The 19,779-nt window shown below is 37.6% G+C and overlaps 1 protein-coding gene across 2 annotated transcripts in view; it reads left to right on the forward strand.

The window, feature by feature from the left end:
* The first annotated feature begins 5,175 nt into the window (after positions 1–5,175).
* Positions 5,176–19,779, forward strand: part of LOC106088560 (uncharacterized) — a 68,359-nt gene continuing 53,755 nt past the window's right edge. The window contains exon 1 of one of the 2 annotated variants that reach the window (XM_013254138.2): positions 5,176–5,384. The gene's annotated coding sequence lies outside the window, so the exon portion shown is untranslated. The other variant, XM_013254137.2, reaches the window with a different exon arrangement.

A 19,779-nucleotide genomic window follows, 5' to 3' on the forward strand; every position in this document is an offset into this window, starting at 1 on the left:
GGTCGGGTAGCGGACTGAAATGGGTTAAAAGTCCATCCATCCAAATTTGGTGTTCTATTTATTTTGTGGTCTTTTTTCTTAACTTCCATCACACCAATGTCAATTTTAGGTTTTTTCCCGAAAGGGGCAAACCACTTTTGAATGTGTGTTGAGAAAATAAAGTTTTAATGGGAAAGCAAATGAAAAATAATTTTAATTTAATGTCATTGAGATGATCTATTGAAGGAAGAACAATATTTAGTATGAAGTGAATGTGGGAACACACACTTGCGCATACATTGTAAGTAAAATACAGTGGACTAAAACAAATCATTGGTAAAACAAGATAAAACAATATTGTGCCAGGTCTTTGGAAAATTCGTATGTAAAAGGGTAGAATAATGCAAAAATTGTTATATACAAGGATATCCAAATGTTAAAACAACATCAAAGCTACTCTTTACTTTTTTTTACGTTTTTCCGCAAAGCTGATAGTCTCGAGCTGTATAATATCCTTAAAGATTTTTAAACCATTTAAAAATTAATGCAAGACCAGCATATAAAAAAATCTAAGAAACTTCAACATTCAATTTGATTAGATAATGCTTCTTAAATTCTATAAATTCTAATATCAAAAATTGTACTTAAATGGAAATAATGTTCGAATTTACTAAGCATTTCTATCAAAGCATAATCAGTTTTACAAATCAGATCTTCATCCGACTACGACCTTTTATCAGCAACCACTTTTTATAGCCTACACGACGACTACTGTGGTACATGGTATTATACATTTGTTTGTAACACCTAGAAGGAAGAGAGATAGACCCATTGATAAATATACCGATCGACTCAAAATCACTTTCTGATTCGATTTAGCTATGTCCGTCTGTCCATGTTAATTTGTGTACAAAGTACAAGTCGCAATTTTCATCCGATCGTCTTCACATTTGGCACAAGCATTTTCTTCGGCCTAGAAAGGAAACCCATTGAAATTGGAAAAAATCGGTTCAGATAGTTGGAAATCGGGCGATAATGTATATTAGAGTGTCCAAAAAACAAAACGTATTTTTTTAAACTCCATTTGTTTCCTTTTGATCCCAATAAGCAAAATACGAAATATTATCGGGATGGGTTAACGATAACCCGTGCCACCATGATGCACAGTGCCGCGGTTTGACCAAGCGGCGGAAAGAGGTGTGTAGCAGGATTTTTAAAACGCCTGCCAAGAAGTCTTTAGCTTTAAGAAGCTTTAAATGCTGTTGTTTTTTATTAAACTCTCTGGTTTTTTACCACTTTTCCATATTAGTGCTACATTTACATTTTGTCGCCAGTGGGGTTTGAACATGAAATCTCTCGTTTGCTAGTCAGATGTGCTACCAATTCAGCCAACCACTTACTTATAATGTGCGCGACTAAAGGTTAACAAATATTGGGTTGCCCAAAAAGTAATTGCGGATTTTTTAAAAGAAAGTAAATGCATTTTTAATAAAACTTAGAATGAACTTTAATCAAATATACTTTTTTTACACTTTTTTTCTAAAGTAAGCTAAAAGTAACAGCTGATAACTGACAGAAGAAAGAATGCAATTACAGAGTCACAAGCTGTGAAAAAAATTGTCAACGCCGACTATATGCAAAATCCGCAATTACTTTTTGGGCAACCCATTTTTTAGAACAAACAGCACCGTGTTTTCCTTCCGTCGACAGTCTTTATTTTTTCACTTATCTTGGAAAGTAGTGATGAATTTGAGTTTACTCTTACTCTTAATGTTTGGGTTGTACTCATACCTAATATTTTATTCATGTGTAAAGTATTTAGGCCATAAAAAGAGCATTTCTTATCCGATTTCGGTGAAATTTGAAACAGCGAGTTTTGGTAGACCTTTACACCTTTTTGTTGAATGTGGTCCATATCGGAAAAAATTTGGATATAGCTGCCTTATAGACCGATCTCCCGTAATAGAGTAAAAGGTGTAGGATAGACCCCTACACATTTTTGTTGAATGTGGTCCGAATCGGGCCATATTTGGATATCTTACATTTTTTTTGTGACGTCCAACAAGGAACACAAATTTTACATTCAATGGAATGTAGGGCAAATAAAAAATCTTTTTTGATCTAATGGTTAAAGCTATTTGTTTTGATTTTGTGCAAACAAAATGTGTCAAATAAATGTGTCTAATGTGAATACAAAGTCAAGAATGTTTGAATTTGAGATATTTTGGGTAAAAATGGTAAAACAAGTTGGGTTAAATATTTAACTAATCTGAATGTAGCTTGAGTTTGTAGTATGTAAACATGTCATATTAATAATAAGAAAAACCTAAAAAATAATTGCTTCTGGATGGTGATTCTATTTTGTTTTTTTTGCAAATATGAAGTCGTAATCGAGGAACACACAGTGGTATAGAATAAAAAAACATTGCCGTTTAAGAACAATAGAATTCAATTTGAATTTTCGTTTTTAAAAAATTTGCAATTTTTTCCCCTATTTTGTAAAGAATGTCAGAGAAATGAATGTGTAAAAACAACAAAAAAATAACAAATAGAGATATTTTAATAAATCACTTTCGATTCTTTTAAATTTTCTTGATTCTTTCTCTGGAGATTAAACCCAACTAGGATCTTGACTTCTTGAGCATCCAGAGAGCGTAATTCTTATCCGATTTGGCTGATATTTTGCGTCAGGTGTTTTGTTATGACTTCTAACAACTGAGTCAAATATCAAATCAATATCAAATCGATTCATAACCTGATAAAGCTGTCATTTAAACCGATCTGGGATCTTGACTGAAATTTTGTACAACAGCTTCTCCCATGACCTTCAACATACATGTTCAACATATATGTCAATCGGTCTATAGCCTAATACCGCTCCCATATTAACCGATCCCTCTATTTTACTTCTTGAGTCCCTAAAGGCCGCAATTCTCACTCGAATTGGCTGATATTTTACACAATGACTTCTACTATGATCTTCAACATTCAATTCAATTATGGTCCGAATCGGAAAATAACTTGATATATTGGGTTGCCCAGGAAGTAATTGCGGATTTTTTAAAAGAAAGTAAATGCATTTTTAATAAAACTTAGAATGAACTTTAATCAAATATACTTTTTTTACACTTTTTTCTAAAGCAAGCTAAAAGTAACAGCTGATAACTGACAGAAGAAAGAATGCAATTACAGGGTCACAAGCTGTGAAAAAATTTGTCAACGCCGACTATATGAAAAATCCGCAATTACTTTTTGGGCAAACCAATAGCTCCAATATTAAATCAATTCTTTTCTTTTATCCTTTGTTGCCTAAAAAGAGATATCGGGAAAAGAACTCGATGAATGCGATCTGTGGTTGAGGGTACATAAGATTCGGCCCGGCCGAACTTAGCACGCTTTTTTATAAATAAATATCAATAGTGTTTGCAAATGGGGCATATCGGTTCGTATAAGAATACAGCTCAATATCCCCAGATTTGGCATCTTGAGCTCGTATGAGCCTTAAGTTTTATCCAGCTTGGCTGGAGTTTATCATTCATAGTGCCTCCAATACCCAAATCAGATATGGCCAAGACAGTTCCTTAAATAGATATAGCCCCGAATTTGCTTCTTGAGCATCCAAGTAACAAATTTATTTATGGGATATTACAAATTTATGTTATATACGTAATCTTACAGTAAGTGCCATCAGTTTTTTTTTTTTTTGAAAAAAAACCTTAAATGTTTTCAAAACTTAATAGAACGTTGTTTCAGAAAGAAACTTAGTTAAAGGCTGAAATAAAAACTTTTGAAATCAATTGATTTCATTTTGACGCTCACTGTATAGTCACCACACCCACCACAACAATTCGCGCATGCCTTATTTTAATGGTGTTTTCATTTCTGGCAGTCTAAACAGAATACACGTTCTAATTTTTTTTTTTTTGAATTCTAAGCTATATTCAAAAACAATTTTCAAACCAAAAAAATACCTTTGAGGACAAATGGGATATACAATATATGTCCCATGATTTTTTCATAGAAAGAATACAATTTTTACCATTTTGGCGACACTTTACTATTTTAAGAATGAATATGCAAAAAAAACCCAAACTAGCGAGCGGTTAATTCGTTGTCCTCAAAGGGTTTCGACCAAAATCCGTATATTCGTTGTACAAAAATGTTGATAATCTCGGTTCATAAATGCGTGTGCCTAAAAGTGAAAATCGTGAGATATATATAGGAGCTATACCTAAATCTGAACCGATTTCTATTAAATTCACCAGAGTCATAAGAGAAACCTTCGCGCAATATTTCGTGAGAATCGGTAGACAAAATTGCGGCCTGTTCTGTGTACTTAAATTAACATGGACAGAAAGACAGAAAGAAGGACGTAGCTAATCGTAAGTTATTCTGAGTCGATCGGTATGATTTTTTAATGGGTCTATCTCTCTTCCCTGTACTGCAGTAGTGGTGTAGTGAATAAGCTCAGTTTTTTATGTATTATGAAATAAACTAAATCGGACCCATTTGCGACAGCCAACGACACACATCTATAAGCAGTATCTTAGAAAAATTTCATGCGGATAGCCCAATTCATTTTAATTTGGACAACCTGTTGAACGGACGTATGAGTATGGCTAGACTGACTTAAAATTGTGAGAGATTTCCATTTCTCTTTAATCTAAAAACATGCTCCATATTTTATTCCTTTAAAAAATTTTATAGTTTTTTTTTAGAAAAATCGTAACTATATTTTGTGAAACTTTTTCCGTTGCTTTTTTCAATTCTTTATCTACGCTTGTCCCACTGTCTTCAAGAGACTGTGGGTACAATTTGCTAGTTCATCTGTGGCAGTCGCTCATTGAAGAGTACACGCCACAATGAACGGCAATTGTTTACATACAACCACCCAATTCAATCCAATACCAATACAGCTACAAGCGACCACTGGGCGTCATCTTCACTTGAGCGCTGCGCCGCACAACGCAGGGCGGCAACGCGACGTAACACCACACAGAACGTCAAACGTCAGTGTCAGAGATAAAGTTCTACTTGTTGGGGAGGATTAATTCGAAGCCACGACTCGGTGATAGTTGAAAACGCAAAAATATGTAAGCCCGTTCGTCCGTCCCTCTGTCTGACCGTGTGCCAGTGTCTTGCTCTTGTTGTTGTTGCCATTGCAAGAAGAAAAATAAAAATAATAAAAAAAACATTCTTTAAGTACGCGCGCCTAGAAAGTGTTTTGCATCTTCAAGCTCGTTCAGTTGTTTTTCAATTTGCAAACTAAACGCGTCGTCGCAAGCTCCAAGCATAACGAGACTTTTACAATCGCGGCGGGCGATCTGTCTGTCTGTGTCGCCACCAAAAAGAATATCAAACCCCTATTAGTTGTCAAAAATATATAAATTGAGAATTTGAAAAAGGTGATTTTGTAATAATCGTCGTTTTTCCTCTCCACTATCCTGAGTTGAATGAATTTTGTGCAATGAGATCAAAGCCAGCTGATTGAGCTATTAACCAACAACAACAACAACTGAAACAGCAACAAAATAATAATTTAAAAAAAATAATGCAACTACAACAACGACCGCGGTGAATGCAAACAACCATGTTAACGCTCTGCTGAAAATGGATACGTGTTGAAATTTAAATAACTTATCGGCTGGGCTGGTACACTGGCCAGTCTCAGTTCGTGGAGAATGCCGCGCAGTGCGAACAATTTCAAAATTACAGCGGTTTTTTAAAGTTCTTTTGGGGAATCAATGCCCTGAGACGCATCAAGAAAATAAGGTGTGCGCGAGTGTGTGTGTGTGTGAGTGTGTAACAATTGCCCAAAAAACGCGCTCAAAGAAAAATTTTAATTATTTTATCTACACAAAAGAAAAAAACAAATGCCAACCAACCTAAATCATATCAAAAAGCTAAAAAAGAAACGATAAAGCCAACAGTCGAGCATTTAAATTAAAAACAAAAATCGTAACGTTTTCCTCAAGCATTTCACATGAAATTGTCAATTCCATCATGATTTTGTCGAGAGGCAACAAAAACGTTTTCATGACACGAAAACCTGAAACGTGTCTGTGCCTCTGTGTATGAGGGTGTATGTTTGTGTGTGTGTGCGCGCATTCAATTCAATTTTTAATTAATCGCCAGATTATTTGGGATCGTAAAAGCCCCATTGTGGTATGTTTAGTGAATCTCGATTGCGCTGGGTGCGCATTAAAATGTGTCTCCATTCCGCTGATAAGAAGCGGATTATTCATCTGATCTCAAGTGTTGGCAAATAAAAGATTTTCCATTTGATTTTGTGGTCTGTAGCCGCACGCTCGGCTACAGATGTGTTTTTTTTTCTGAATATTTATAATCACAAAAGCTATTAAAAACCATTCTATTCACTGACATTGTCTGTGCCACCTAAAATGTAGGACATTTTTCCCATAGTTTCCAACAATCTTTTATATAATACAATAAATTAAAAACAAAAAAACTTTTAAAGAAATTTAGTGTTTATAAAATAGAAAACTTATGAAGCGGGTAATAGGACTGGTATCATTAATCAAAACTTGCAATGCATAGAGAGTGTAGAATGAACTAAGGTCAGGGCGAAGCACCATAACTTATCACTTAAGTGGAATTAAATATAGATCAATTATATCAGTCCTTGCAATTTAAACACGCAATAGAGATATGTTATGAAATTATTAATCAGTTTTCAAGAAATGCTACACCTGATCGAGTAGCATTCCTTGCCGTAAATAAATATTTAAAAACAAGTTAAAATTCACCAAGCCAAATCTTATACACCCTGTAGCATAAATCGCATTTTTCAATTTCTCTGGAAGATTTTTCCATATAGGCGGAAACTAAAATGGCATAATAAGAAATCATAAAAGAAGACCTCATGAAATATGTTGTAATTTTCGGATAAGAATCGCAGCCAGTAGGTATTCAAAAAGTGAAATCGGGAGATTGGTGTCTATTTGCTGTAACAGCAGAAAATCTACTGAAAATGGGACAGCAGTTATTTTTTGCTAAAATAACAAAAAATTTCTGCTGTTTTCAAATGGTAGAAATTTAAAAAAGCTCAAATTGTCATAAATATTTCAAAAAATTTTATATATCATCTTATCTTTTAATCTTACAAGCATACAACGGAAAATTTGCCAATTCTCTACAATTTGCTAATATTTAAACGAATTTAAATAACACGGACAAAGAAACTACTACTTCTTTATTTATGCATTGAAACAAGAAATGAACGCCTAACATTTAAATTATTTTAATACCTAACAAACGCCTCAATTGATGTTTAGGTTAAGTTAGGTTTAAGTGGCAGTCTGCCATCAGACTCACTTGGACGTTTTCGTCTATTGTGATACCACTGCAGCAGAAGAAGGAATATGCCATCTAATTCCTACCGTTGAACCATTCAGATCGCCTTCTCCAAGTTATTTAATGGTAGTCTGAGAAGATATTTATGCCACTCGTCGTTATAGCATTATATCTTAGCCATTCCACCATTTCACTTCCTTAATTGCAACGATCTCCGCTTGATACACGCTGCAGTGGTTGGAAAATCTTTTCGATATTACCAGTTCTAGATCTTTAGAGAACACCCCAAAGCCCACCTGGTCGTGTAGTTTGGAACCATCCTAATATTGGGTTGCCCAAAAAGTAATTGCGGATTTTTTAAAAGAAAGTAAATGCGTTTTTAATAAAACTTAGAATGAAGAACTTTAATCAAATATACTTTTTTACACTTTTTTTCTAAAGCAAGCTAAAAGTAACAGCTGATAACTGACAGAAGAAAGAATGCAATTTCAGAGTCACAAGCTGTGAAAAAATTTGTCAACGCCGACTACATGAAAAATCCGCAATTACTTTTTGGGCAACCCAATAGAAGTCTATGTAAATGCTATTACCAGGGATAGTGGTACAGTACTTTTTATCAAAAAGCGGCTCAGGTAGGGTGTAATCCAAACTGACTGGAACATCGGATATTGTACCAAGTGTCCGTACCCGCCACATGACCAAAGAGAAAGGTCCCTTAGCCTCACTGCAGTGGTCACAGTAAATTGCCCAGCCACAATGTCCAGAGGCATTAGATGTAGCAATAAACTCAATGCATCAAATGGTGTAGTCTTCAGTGCGGCTATGATACACAAACGAGACTTCCTTTGGATTCGGTTGAGCATTGAACGGTAGGTGTACTTTTGTAGCGCCGTCCACCAGACCACAACACCATATAACATTATAGGTCTGGCAACTGCAGTATATACTCAATACATGAGGCGCGGTCTAAACCCCCAACGTTTGCCAATAGCTCTCTTACAGATGTATAGGGCAAGAGTTGCCTTCCTTGCCCTTTCCAAATGCTGGATTTGAAGTTAAATTTCCTGTCCACCAAACACCTAATTTACTTTCTAAAAGAGGCATTACGGCAGGGTTGGGTTTGTGAATATAAAAAGATAGGTCGCAGAAGAGCACCTCAAGGAGGTGTACTGTCTCCTCTACTTTGCAATATAGCCATTAACCTTCCTTAGACTAACTAGCTCTGGGGTCTAGCATAGCGGTCGCTATTTGCTCCTTGGCTTTGGTTTGGCACTAGGACATGCCTCCGTGATCCGCTCGACCATTAAGTCTATATCCTCCGCAGTTTCCACTTCCTTTTCTGGTCTAGAAGCGATAGACGTGCAGGATTTGTGCCGAAATTTATCCCAGTCCTCCTTCCTTCTGTTTAGCCGAGAATGGATAGAGGATAGCAGCTGGTCACACCAACGCAGTATAGTCGAGGCGACAATAGTACACATGAAAGAAATGGAAGAGATTTCCGATCTGATGCCTGATATGCACGCCACAGTCTTGAAGTGACGAAACTCTGGTATTCCTATCTGGAAGTTCATGCTACACAGATGGATCAAAGCTAGAGGACAGAGTGGGCTTGGGGCTCTACATTGAAAACCCATTTTCGACTGACTGATCATAACAGCCTCCCGTAGGCGTAGATCCGGGCGATCGCGGAATGCGTGTGCTGGTATGGTGTTAACGTGAGGATGTCAAGTGTGAACATCTTTACGGACAGTAAACTAGCCATCAGGGCAATAACAAACAGGACCTTAAGGCCACAGTCTTGGAGTGCAAGTAGCAGATTAACGCTTTCTCTGAAGATGACATGACCCGCATCGTGTTGGTGCAGGACCACAGCGGAGTAAGGTGAAAGCCAGAGGACTGTCATCAATAAACTTGGATAACCCGAAGCCTTTAGGGTCAACGCAGCCCCAGTTGAAGGCGTGGGCGGATGTAACGCTATGGGACAGCGAAATGATGGGCAGTGCGACGAAATTCTTATGGAGAGATCCGTATCGTAGGAAGACGAGGCAATTACTGAAACGAAATAACGAGGTCAGCATAGCTTTCGATATTATATAGGAACATAGAACTACGAGCACACGTATGCAGTATAGGTGTGGCAAGTGATAGCATATACAGTGCATACGTGGGGAAGATGGTGAGGCGTTGGAGCATTTGCTATGTCATTGCCGGCTTTTGCGACCAACAGCATACACACAACAAGCCGATTACTGGCTTAGGTGTATGTCAATAGTGGCATATCAGCACCCACTTTTCAACCTAACCTAATACCTCACAAATGTCACCAGCAGAAGGGAATTGGCACCGCTAAAAAAATCGGATATTCTCGACAGGATTTGAACCCAGGCATTCAGAGTCATAGGTGGGCATGCTTACCTGTGATCAGTATAGTTGTGTATTAAGTTCTGCAGTCTATTCAATGAATATACCCAGGTAGTTAATATGGTTGGCACAAGAGCGCTCTGGTCGGATACCTGCTTGTTCCTTTCGCAAAATAAAGTCGAGTGCAGGCTAAATTCACTTATGGTGATAGTCTGGATCTGTTTTTATTGCCATCTTCTCAAGAAAATTTGCCAGTTAGGCTAATAGGCTTATTGATATCTGATTATATAGCGTGTCGTATAAACCTATGAGATTGAAGGACACAAAGGTAATTTTAATTCCAAAAATTGCAAAACAGTGTCGCACGAAACCAAAAGTTTTTCATTCCACTAGCAGTCCTCCTTAATTTAGAAGACCATTTACTTGTTAATAAATACATATATGTCAGTCCGAAGATTCCTATGGATATTCTATCTCAAGAACGGTTTGCTTAGAACAAGTGCAAGTCCACTAAAGCAGCCCGACATAGAAACCACTCTCACTGTCAAAGAATATCTAATAGAATAAGATGGTTTTAATAGTGTACGACCGACGTCAATCATAAAGGAATTTGTGATTTGAGACGTTGAAATTACTTTAGAATCTTCGCAAACAGCTTTAAATCTGTTGATTTATATAGTTGTGTCAGTAGAAGAACACCTCAAGGAGGTGTAATAGATCCATAAACCATTATTTTCTTGGGAAGTGTTCCGTATGCTGGTGACAGGGCTATTGCGGTAAGGCTTGGCAAGACCACCGTTGAAGATATCCTACAGGAAGCTTTGTATACGACAATTATGTGGGCTGATGAAATCAGGTAGGCATAAACCCTTCTCAAACTGAAGTTTTTCTTTTCAATAGAAGTTAGAGAGTTTTGGTGAACAGCATTTGTATTGAATTTCAAATCCAACATTTTGGAAAAGTAACAAATTCAGCTTCATCCAGGGAATAATTGGCAAAAGCTTAAACTATGTGTCATGCATTGGCTGCAAACTGCAGTTGTCAGAGGCGTGGCCTTATAGCAGGCGTGTTGCAGACCATTGGTCTATTAAAAATACTTATGCTATTCAATACCCAGCCGAATCAAAAGGTGGCTTGTTTGTGCTTATCAGCCGCCGAATTACGAACGACACCATGTATTGAATTTTAAGTTACCCGTTATGCCTTGGAACATAGGTAGCCAGACAAATTGCGAATGCGATTACTGCCGTTAGGCTAGAAAGTTTACATTTGGTGCAGCAACGGCTACGTTATCATTAATGCAATGTGGATTATACATAATCGAAAAGGTTGCAAATTCAAATATGTCCCTGAACATTCCATTTAACAGCGAGAATACCTCTCATATCAATGAGTGTTTTCCGATTCAAGTTAGGGTCAATGAGTCCGAACGGCGTTCCGCAGAGCTATACCACTAAGAATCGGTTTCTCATTCTTCGTTAACAATTTATCGACATTATTCTTGTTAACGGAATTTGTTTATTGCCTGGATGCTTGCTTATTGCTTATCCTATCGATAACCCTTAACTGGCAGATGAGTGCCGGTAGTGACTTGAAAGTGTAAGAGAAACCCAAATTTGTTAATCGGAGGTTTTCCATTCGATAAATTACTGTGCCGGTTAGTTATCACGAACTTTTTTTTCCACGAGAAACCGACCCTTAGTAGAGATGTTTTACATTAATTTATCGAGGGAATAAACCTTCTGTTAATAAATTTGGGTTTTTCGTACATTATAAAGTTAAGTTATCCGCCACATTCCATTATGAACATACACCTAAGCCAGCAATAGGCTTGTTGCGCGCTCTAAATACTAAAAAGTAATCTTTAAAAAGAAAATCTAAGTTCGAAATTCCGTGCTACTAACAAAATCCCTAATATTTTTCCATGCCACGCCCCCAAGTTGGTACATGTTTAGCACTATGTCTTCACCTAATTGCCGGTGTCTGTTAGCCGCGGAATAACGTAGAAAATTCTCCAACGTCTCATCATCTTCTCCGTATGCCCTACATATACTATCACTTGCTCTATACGCCGTACTACTCTTAGAAGAGAAAATGCTTATCGTAAATATGGGTTGATTACATAATACACGTCACTCCATGATCTTTATTCAAGTTTAATTAAAAATTCATAACGGGTTAGAAAATTAACTTTGTACAAATAAAACTAACTTTTCATGAGAATAGATGAAGTAAATAGAAACTCAGGTGGACTTAGTAATTTTACGTAAACAAATTTCTTTGGAATAAGCAAGCAATTTACTTTATTATCGTTGACGATTCCTATCCTGAAACTTATTACTGAATGAACTATTTAAATAAATTTGGAATTCTAAGTCAATATTCAACAAAAATGTTTAAAATTTCCATTTCTTGAGTTCACAATTACATGTTGGGAATTAAGTATAATTTTATAACTGTTAGCTATGCCATAGCCATAAAATACAATTTTAGTTCACGAATAACTAACAGTTATTAAATTATACTTAATTCCCAACATGTAATTGTGAACTCAAGAAATGGAAATTTTAAACATTTTTGTTGAATATTGACTTGGAATTCACAATTTATGTAAATAGTTCATTCAGTAATATATATATATATATATATATATATATATATATATATATATATATATATATATATATATATATATATATATATATATATATATATATATATATATATATATATATCTTAATTACACAACACATTTTGTACCGTCTGTATCTCACCCCTACACTCCCAATCGCTCAGCTCTTTTGAAGAAGACAAATTTAATATGTATCATTGTAATTATAAATTTAATAAAACTACATTTGTCGCAGCTGAGAGTTGAACCAAGAAACTTCTGTTTACAAATCAGACGCTGAATGCATTCATCTACATCACTATTATTTGAATCTGAGATTTTTTTCCCCTTTCAAGTTTGCTAACAATACGAGAGAAAAACATTTTCTAACTTCTTTTCATCAGAGACAGGTCATGCTTATTTTGTTCAGCTTTGTCATGTTCAATTTTTAGACACAATGTCTCTTCATTAAACTTGAGTTTATTAAATTGGTCTTAATTTCGATCATGTATTTGTAAACTCAAGAAATGGAAATAGATATTTACGTTTTGGTTATATTAAACTAAAAATTCACATTTCTTTAAGTAGTTCACTCAGTAATAAATTTCGTAAAAGGTTTCGTTAATGATGACATTCTCTGACCAATGTTTCGTAAAATTCTCGCCAATTTCAAAAATATTCGTTTAAGGAAAATTACTGACTCCACCAGTTGTCAGCTGTTTTATCTATAATTATGAGTAGTGAGTTTTATTTCTTCAAGGTTAACTTTCTTTAAGAATTTTTAACTAATCGTGGATAAATATCATGAGCTGACTTGTACTATGTAGCTATCTCATAGTTACGATAAGCATTTATTTGAATGCACCGACCGTTTCGCTGTTCTATAGAGTAACATTCGCGTTTGTCACCCACGACCTTAAGTCGGACTGCCAATTTTCTCAGGTTACGACGGGACTCACGGAGACACCGGAATCTTGGTATAATGACATTGATTGAAGGTTTATAATAACGGAATTTATGGTGAAGGAATCCTTGAGGAGCTTCAAACCATTTAAGTCACCCGGACCTGATGGGATATTTCCGGTGTTACTACAGAAAGAGACAGACTATCTGGCGCCTCGTCTGCCCAAAAATTTCCCAGCGTGCCTAGGACTTTCATATACTCCGAAAGCCTGGCAGGAGGCAAGGGTGGTGTTTATACCTAAGCCCGGCAAGGCAAGTTATGCGACACCAAAGGCCTACAGACCCATAAGCCTAACGTCCTTTCTACTCAAAACCATGGAACGTATTGTGGACACCATGATAAAGAGTATGACATCCAGCGAACTGCTCAAATACAAACAGCATGCCCATGTCAAGGGAAGGTCGGTGGAGACTGCCCTGCACGAGGTTGTGCATAAAATACAAGAATCGTCGATGCCAAAACTTACACACTGGCGTTATGCATTGACATCGAGGGAGCTTTTAACAATGTGTGGAACGACACACTGATCCAATCCTTAGACCAGTACCGGGTGGACCCGGTCCTTAGAGACTGGATAAACAGGAACAGGTGGATAAATTGTATGTCCAATGACATAAATATAAGGGAGAAAGTGGCACAGGGCACGCCACAGGGGGGCATTTTATCGCCACTCCTATGTGAGACCGCCATAAATGACCTATTACGGATGCTGACTGAGGAGGGATTTGAACCCGTCTGCTACGCAGACGATGTATAATACTTCTAAGAGGTAAGGATCCGAACGAGCTATGCAGAGGGACCGAAAGGGTCTTGCATATGGCATATGACTGGGCTAGACCCAAAGGTCTCAATATTAACCCGGAGAAGATTGAAATATGCCTGTTCACGAGAAAGACGAAGGTGGGCCAATTTAACGCACCACGTTTCCTCAATAAGACGATTTCGATATCTGACATGGTCAAATACTTAAGTGTGATCTGGGTCAGGAAACTGAATTGGAAGTGTCACAATCAGGAGCGTACTGAGAAGGCTCACAGATGTTGGGCACCATGTAGACGGGCCGTAGGCTCGAAATGGGGCCTGAATCCTAGGATAGTCCACTGGCTCTACAGGAGCGTGATTAGACCAAAACTTACTTACGCCTCAGTAGTTTGGTGGACTGCTATGGAGAAAAAGTGCAACATAAGGACCATACAACAGGTTAAGAGAACATGTTGTCTTGGCATAGGCGGAGCGATAAGGACCACGCCCACTAGGGCACTGAAGAGTATTCTAGATTTCCGACCCATTGACATACAGATTAAGTGTGAGGCAGCCACTACGGCTATGAGACTTAAGGCGATGGGAGCATGGATTGAGGATGGGAGCAACTTTTAACATCGCGGTATAATCGAGGCGACGATAGGAAACCTGGAACGAAGTGAAGAGGTTTCCAGGGACTGACATCTGTTTTAGAATGCCTGACCATAATACGGTCCTGCAGACGGAGATCCGGGCGATCACGGAATGCGTGAAGTGGTGTGGTGTTAACGCGAGGACGTCGAATCTGAACATCTTTACCGATAGTAAAATTGCCATAAGGGCAATAACGACCAGGACGGTAAGGTCACGAACAGTCTTGCAGTGTAAGAAGGAGATTAACGCCTTCTCTGAGGATGGGAAAATCCGCATCGTTTGGGTGCCGGGCCATAACGGAGTAAGGGGAAGTGAAAAGGCAGACGATTTGGCGGTGAAGACCAGAGAACTGCCATCAATAAACTTGGTTAACCCGAAGCCTTTTGGGTCGACGCAGTCCGAGTTAAGGGAGTGGGCGACGAATGCGCATGCAACATTGTGAAACAGCGAAACGGTCGGTAGGACGGCGAAAATCCTATGGGGGGATCCAGATCGTGAGAAGACGATGCTATTACTGAAAGGAAGCAAGAATCAGGTCAGTATAGCTATTGGTATCATAACGGAACACATAGGACTACGAGCTCACTTATGTAAAATCGGTGCGGCAAGTGATAGCATGTATAGGTCATGCGGGAAAGATAATGAGACGTTGGAGCATTGTCATTACCCGACTTTCGCGTCCAACAGATACCGGTAGTTAGGTGGAGACACAATATCAGACATGAACAAACTTAGGGGAGTGGTATTGAAAACAATTAAGTATTTTGTAAGTGGCACGGAAATCCTAACTTAAAATTTTCTTTTTAGCGGTTACTTTATAGTTTTTAGAGCGCACAACAAGCCGATTACTGGCTTAGGTGTATGTCCATAGTGGCGTGGTGCGGATTAATATCTGCACCCTCCAATCAACCTAACCTAACACGGACTGCGTCGACCCAAAAGGTTTTCGTCTTACCAAGTTTATTGACGGCAGTCCTCTGGCCTTCACTGTCAAATCGTCTGCTTTTTCATTCTCCCTTACTCTGCTATGACCTGGCACCCAAAAGATACGGATCGTGTCATCCTCAGGGGAGGCGTCAATCTCCTTCTCACACTTCAAGACTGTTGGTGACCTTACCGTCCTGTGTCAAAACCTCATCTTCTCACGCATTCTGTAATCACCCGAATCTCCGTCTGCAGGACCGTATTATGGCCAGGCAGTCGGACACAGATCTCAGTCACTGGATTCGCAATGTAGACCCCAAGCCTACTCTGTCCTCAAGCTTTGATCCATCCGTGTAGCATGGAGAGGATAAGCAATAAGCATATACTCAGAAAAACCAGTTCCGCTAACAAGGAGGATATCGATACGATAAATTATAACTAGGAAATGAGAGACCGGCTCTAAATGATACAAGAAACGATTTCTCCAGAAACTGAGAGAAACTGCGCTGGGTGTTTATCATACTCTGGCAACAAGGCGTTTCACTTCATGTTTCAATTAAGGACTTGTCTGAATTAGGGGAAGTAAACATTTCCATGTTATTTAAAGCGATTTGGCTGGTTAAACGACAGGAAGTTTCCTTCCGGCATTTTGCTTCTCCTGTTCATGTGGTACCACAATAGCCTAAAATGTTTAAGTGAGAGGGGGTTGCAATCTGCTCCTTAAACCTAATCTAACGAATATGAATATGTTGTACGATCTCCAGGATATGAATGTTTCACCAGAATCTATACTATTATCTCCAAAGATAGAATTTAACCAAAATTAAATTGTTATTAAGGTTCTGTCTTTGGAGAAAAGTTTTCAGAAATTTGGTCATATCCAGTTTGCCCTAATATTAATAGCGTTCATTCATAAACTAGACATGCCCAAACAGGTTTTAACTGTAGCTTAATTTCAAACTCCGACTCTCCGGACGAGAGGATTAGACTAAATCTAGTCAGAAGTAAACACTTATTCTCATTTGGGTCTAGCGATTTTCTTTCTTGGCATTGAAAGTAAATATAAAAAGTAGACCCCTTTTCCACAGTATTTAAATTGTTGCATGAAGTATTCAAGAGTAATATTTCGAGTAATGTAAAAATTAATTTAACTTTTTTCCTCGGACATTTAAATTTTAAAACATAAAAAAAGGTTTTCCCCATGGTCGTGTCTAATTTATTTATGGTCCATTAAGTAAATCGCTTCATATTTTCCACCAAATAAAATCTAAATTTTATGGCATATATTCCATGAGTTTTTTAATTATCCACATCCGAGAATACAGCAAGTCGCCATTCAATGTGTACACAGAGTTTCTCTAGACAAGGCAAATTTGATGGATGGATGTGTTTTGTGTTTGTTTCGCTTTTAAGACCAGACTGTGATGAACACTGTCAGTGTTATGAATTGAAACACACATAAGCACAACCTGTTGCTTGGAAACCTGTTGTTGCTATTTTCCCATTCATAATAGTCAACGCTACATGTGTTGACTACTGCCAAAAGGTAAACAAATCAAAATTCCCCAAAAGTGTGGGGGGGGGAGGATAGGAGATAGAAAGAGCAATTGAGTTGAATAGAATAGACTCGCAGTGTTCTTGGCCATCAAATAGATAATTGTGAGAAAAGGAAATAAAATCGATCGATGGCAGAAAGAGAGCGAGAAAGAGGTGAGAGGAACACCTGTTAGCCACAATTAATTGCTGTTGATATACAAAGGTAGATTGGAAGCAAGTTCCCTAGTGAGAGAATAAACTTAAGTTCGAAGGCAATACAAAATATACCTTACCCATATGGTTTTTGTTGTGACTCTATCAAATGCAATGTATTTTTGTATCGCAGCCTTGTTGTTGTTTAGTTCGCCAATCCTCTGTTGCAAAACTGCAAACTGAGACTGAACCATACACAACAAATTCATGGGAGATGAGTCATGAATCTGAATAACTTGAAGCCTCAGTTCGCCCCTCCTCACAAACTGCAACAGCCCAAGAATAATATAAATTTTATATCAAAGCGTATACGCTCACAAAAGCAACACAATTTTTGAAGCGTTAAAAAATTGTTTTGTCATTTTATTACTGTATAAAGGCAGAACCATACAGTGGGACGAAGATTTTAAATTTAAAAAATTCAAAAAGAAAAAAATGAATAAAATAAAAGGTTTTGTCTCATACGTACGAGGGTTGCCTTTTATATTCCGGAATCAGAGAACAAAAACAAATATTAATCATCGAAAATCGCTGTATTGTTTTTCAAAATAATCCCCATTTAGATCTATACACTCTTGCATGCGTTTGAACCAATGGTCGAAGCACTTTTTTCACTCTGATTGAGGTATCTTCAAACCATGCATTCCGAACGCATCAGCCGCTTCTTCAGGTATCGAAAAACGTTGACCTCTCATTTTATGTTTTACGTAAGGGAATAAAAATAATTCATTCGGTGCCAAGTCAGGACTATACGATGTTGTGAGTGCTCAAAAATGCAGTTGTTTGAGAGCTCGCATTGTCGTGGTGAAGAGTGATCCGTTTTCGGCCGTAGGTTTTCCTGATTTCTTGGAAGACAACTGGCAAACAAATGGTTGTGTACAACTCAGAATTGACTGTTCTGCGTTGTTCTAGTGGTACGATCGCGACATAGCCAGTTTTTCCGAAAAAACAGACGATCATTTGCTTAGAAGTGCTTCGTGCGCGAGCAACTTTTGTTGGATTTGGCGCAAGTTGAAACACCCATACAGTCGACTGCTGTTTATTTTCGGGCTCGTGCACGTCAATCCACCATTCATCACCTGCCACGATATCATAGACGTGTTTCGAAGCACCGCGATCGTATTTGTGGAGCTTTTTTTCGACCAATCGAAGGCATGAGGCTTTTTTCAGGGATCGACAAATTGTGTGAGATCCAATGCGAACAAATTTTTTTGACGGTCAAATGTTCATACGATTTTGAATGTATGCTGGTCCCACTAATGCCTAAGTTTGCCTCAATCTCACGATGACAATCTTGCAATATCAGTTGGCTCACAGCTTCAATGGTTTTTGGAACAACAACTGATTTTGGACGATCTTCATGAAATTCGTCTTGGAGTGAGCTAATACTTCGGTTAAATTCACCATACCATCGATAAACATTGGTCCTGGAAGGAGCTGCATCGCCAAAAATTGTAAAAAAAAGTAAAAAATAATCGCACGAAAATGTTTAAATTACTGTAAACAACACAAATAGAGCTCTTATGTCAAAAAGTTCTAAGTACGTATAACCTCAAAAATGTCAAGCTGTACGTTAGAGCTGTCAGTTTGTAGATTACAACACAAGGGTTGTCCAATCCCGAAGTATAAAAGGCAACCCTCGTACAAATCAAATCCTGGTGTACATGTACATAAGTATGTATTTCTAACTATAATAGTATATATTTTTACCCTACAAACATTTTTCATAATTTTGGAGGAGCGTTCGTCCCTGCGATCAATAAAACAATCGTCTGGGAGAATTTTACGTAATTATTCTTCTGTATGAGTCGCGAAATACTCTCCTGGGACACCATTGGACAATCCTTTGCGTGTGCTGAAGTTTTAGCAACTCTTCGCGATATTAATATTACAAATCGATGTGTTATATCGTCCGTAAGAGTAAGAGTGGTGAAACACTCTTCTCGAATATCATTTGACAATCCATTCCGTGAGCGAGAGTTTTAATGACTCTAAACGACGATTGTTACGCAACTCATTGCGTTATAATCGTCCAGAAGATTTATTTATAAATCGCCTGAGTTAATTTTTCGCGATTGCTTTTATTTTCATACGTGGTGTGTTTAGGATTTGTATTGAATTATGTAATTCGATGTTTTGTTTTGAGTGGAAAACATTCACAACACCACACAGAATTCCCTCTTGGCTTATATGACGATTGCTACTTAGTATGACGAGTAAAATTAACATTTGTTAAACGTTTTTTTTTTTCGGAGTTGACGAACAAACTAATGCATTTTTAGATCTATGAAGCTAATAATTAATAATTGAAGCTAATCAATTAATATTAAAAAACACTTATTTGTTACTCGTCCAGACGAGTAATACGCAATCGTCTACGACTCTGAGACGAGCTCGTCCGCGATCATAACCTTCATCTCGAAGATTCGAGGAAGATTATTTGGTGGTTAAAAATGTTTGCAGGATATACACTCCACCATAA

Source organism: Stomoxys calcitrans, chromosome 4 (genome assembly GCF_963082655.1).
Source record: "Stomoxys calcitrans chromosome 4, idStoCalc2.1, whole genome shotgun sequence".
Lineage (NCBI taxonomy): Eukaryota > Metazoa > Arthropoda > Insecta > Diptera > Muscidae > Stomoxys > Stomoxys calcitrans.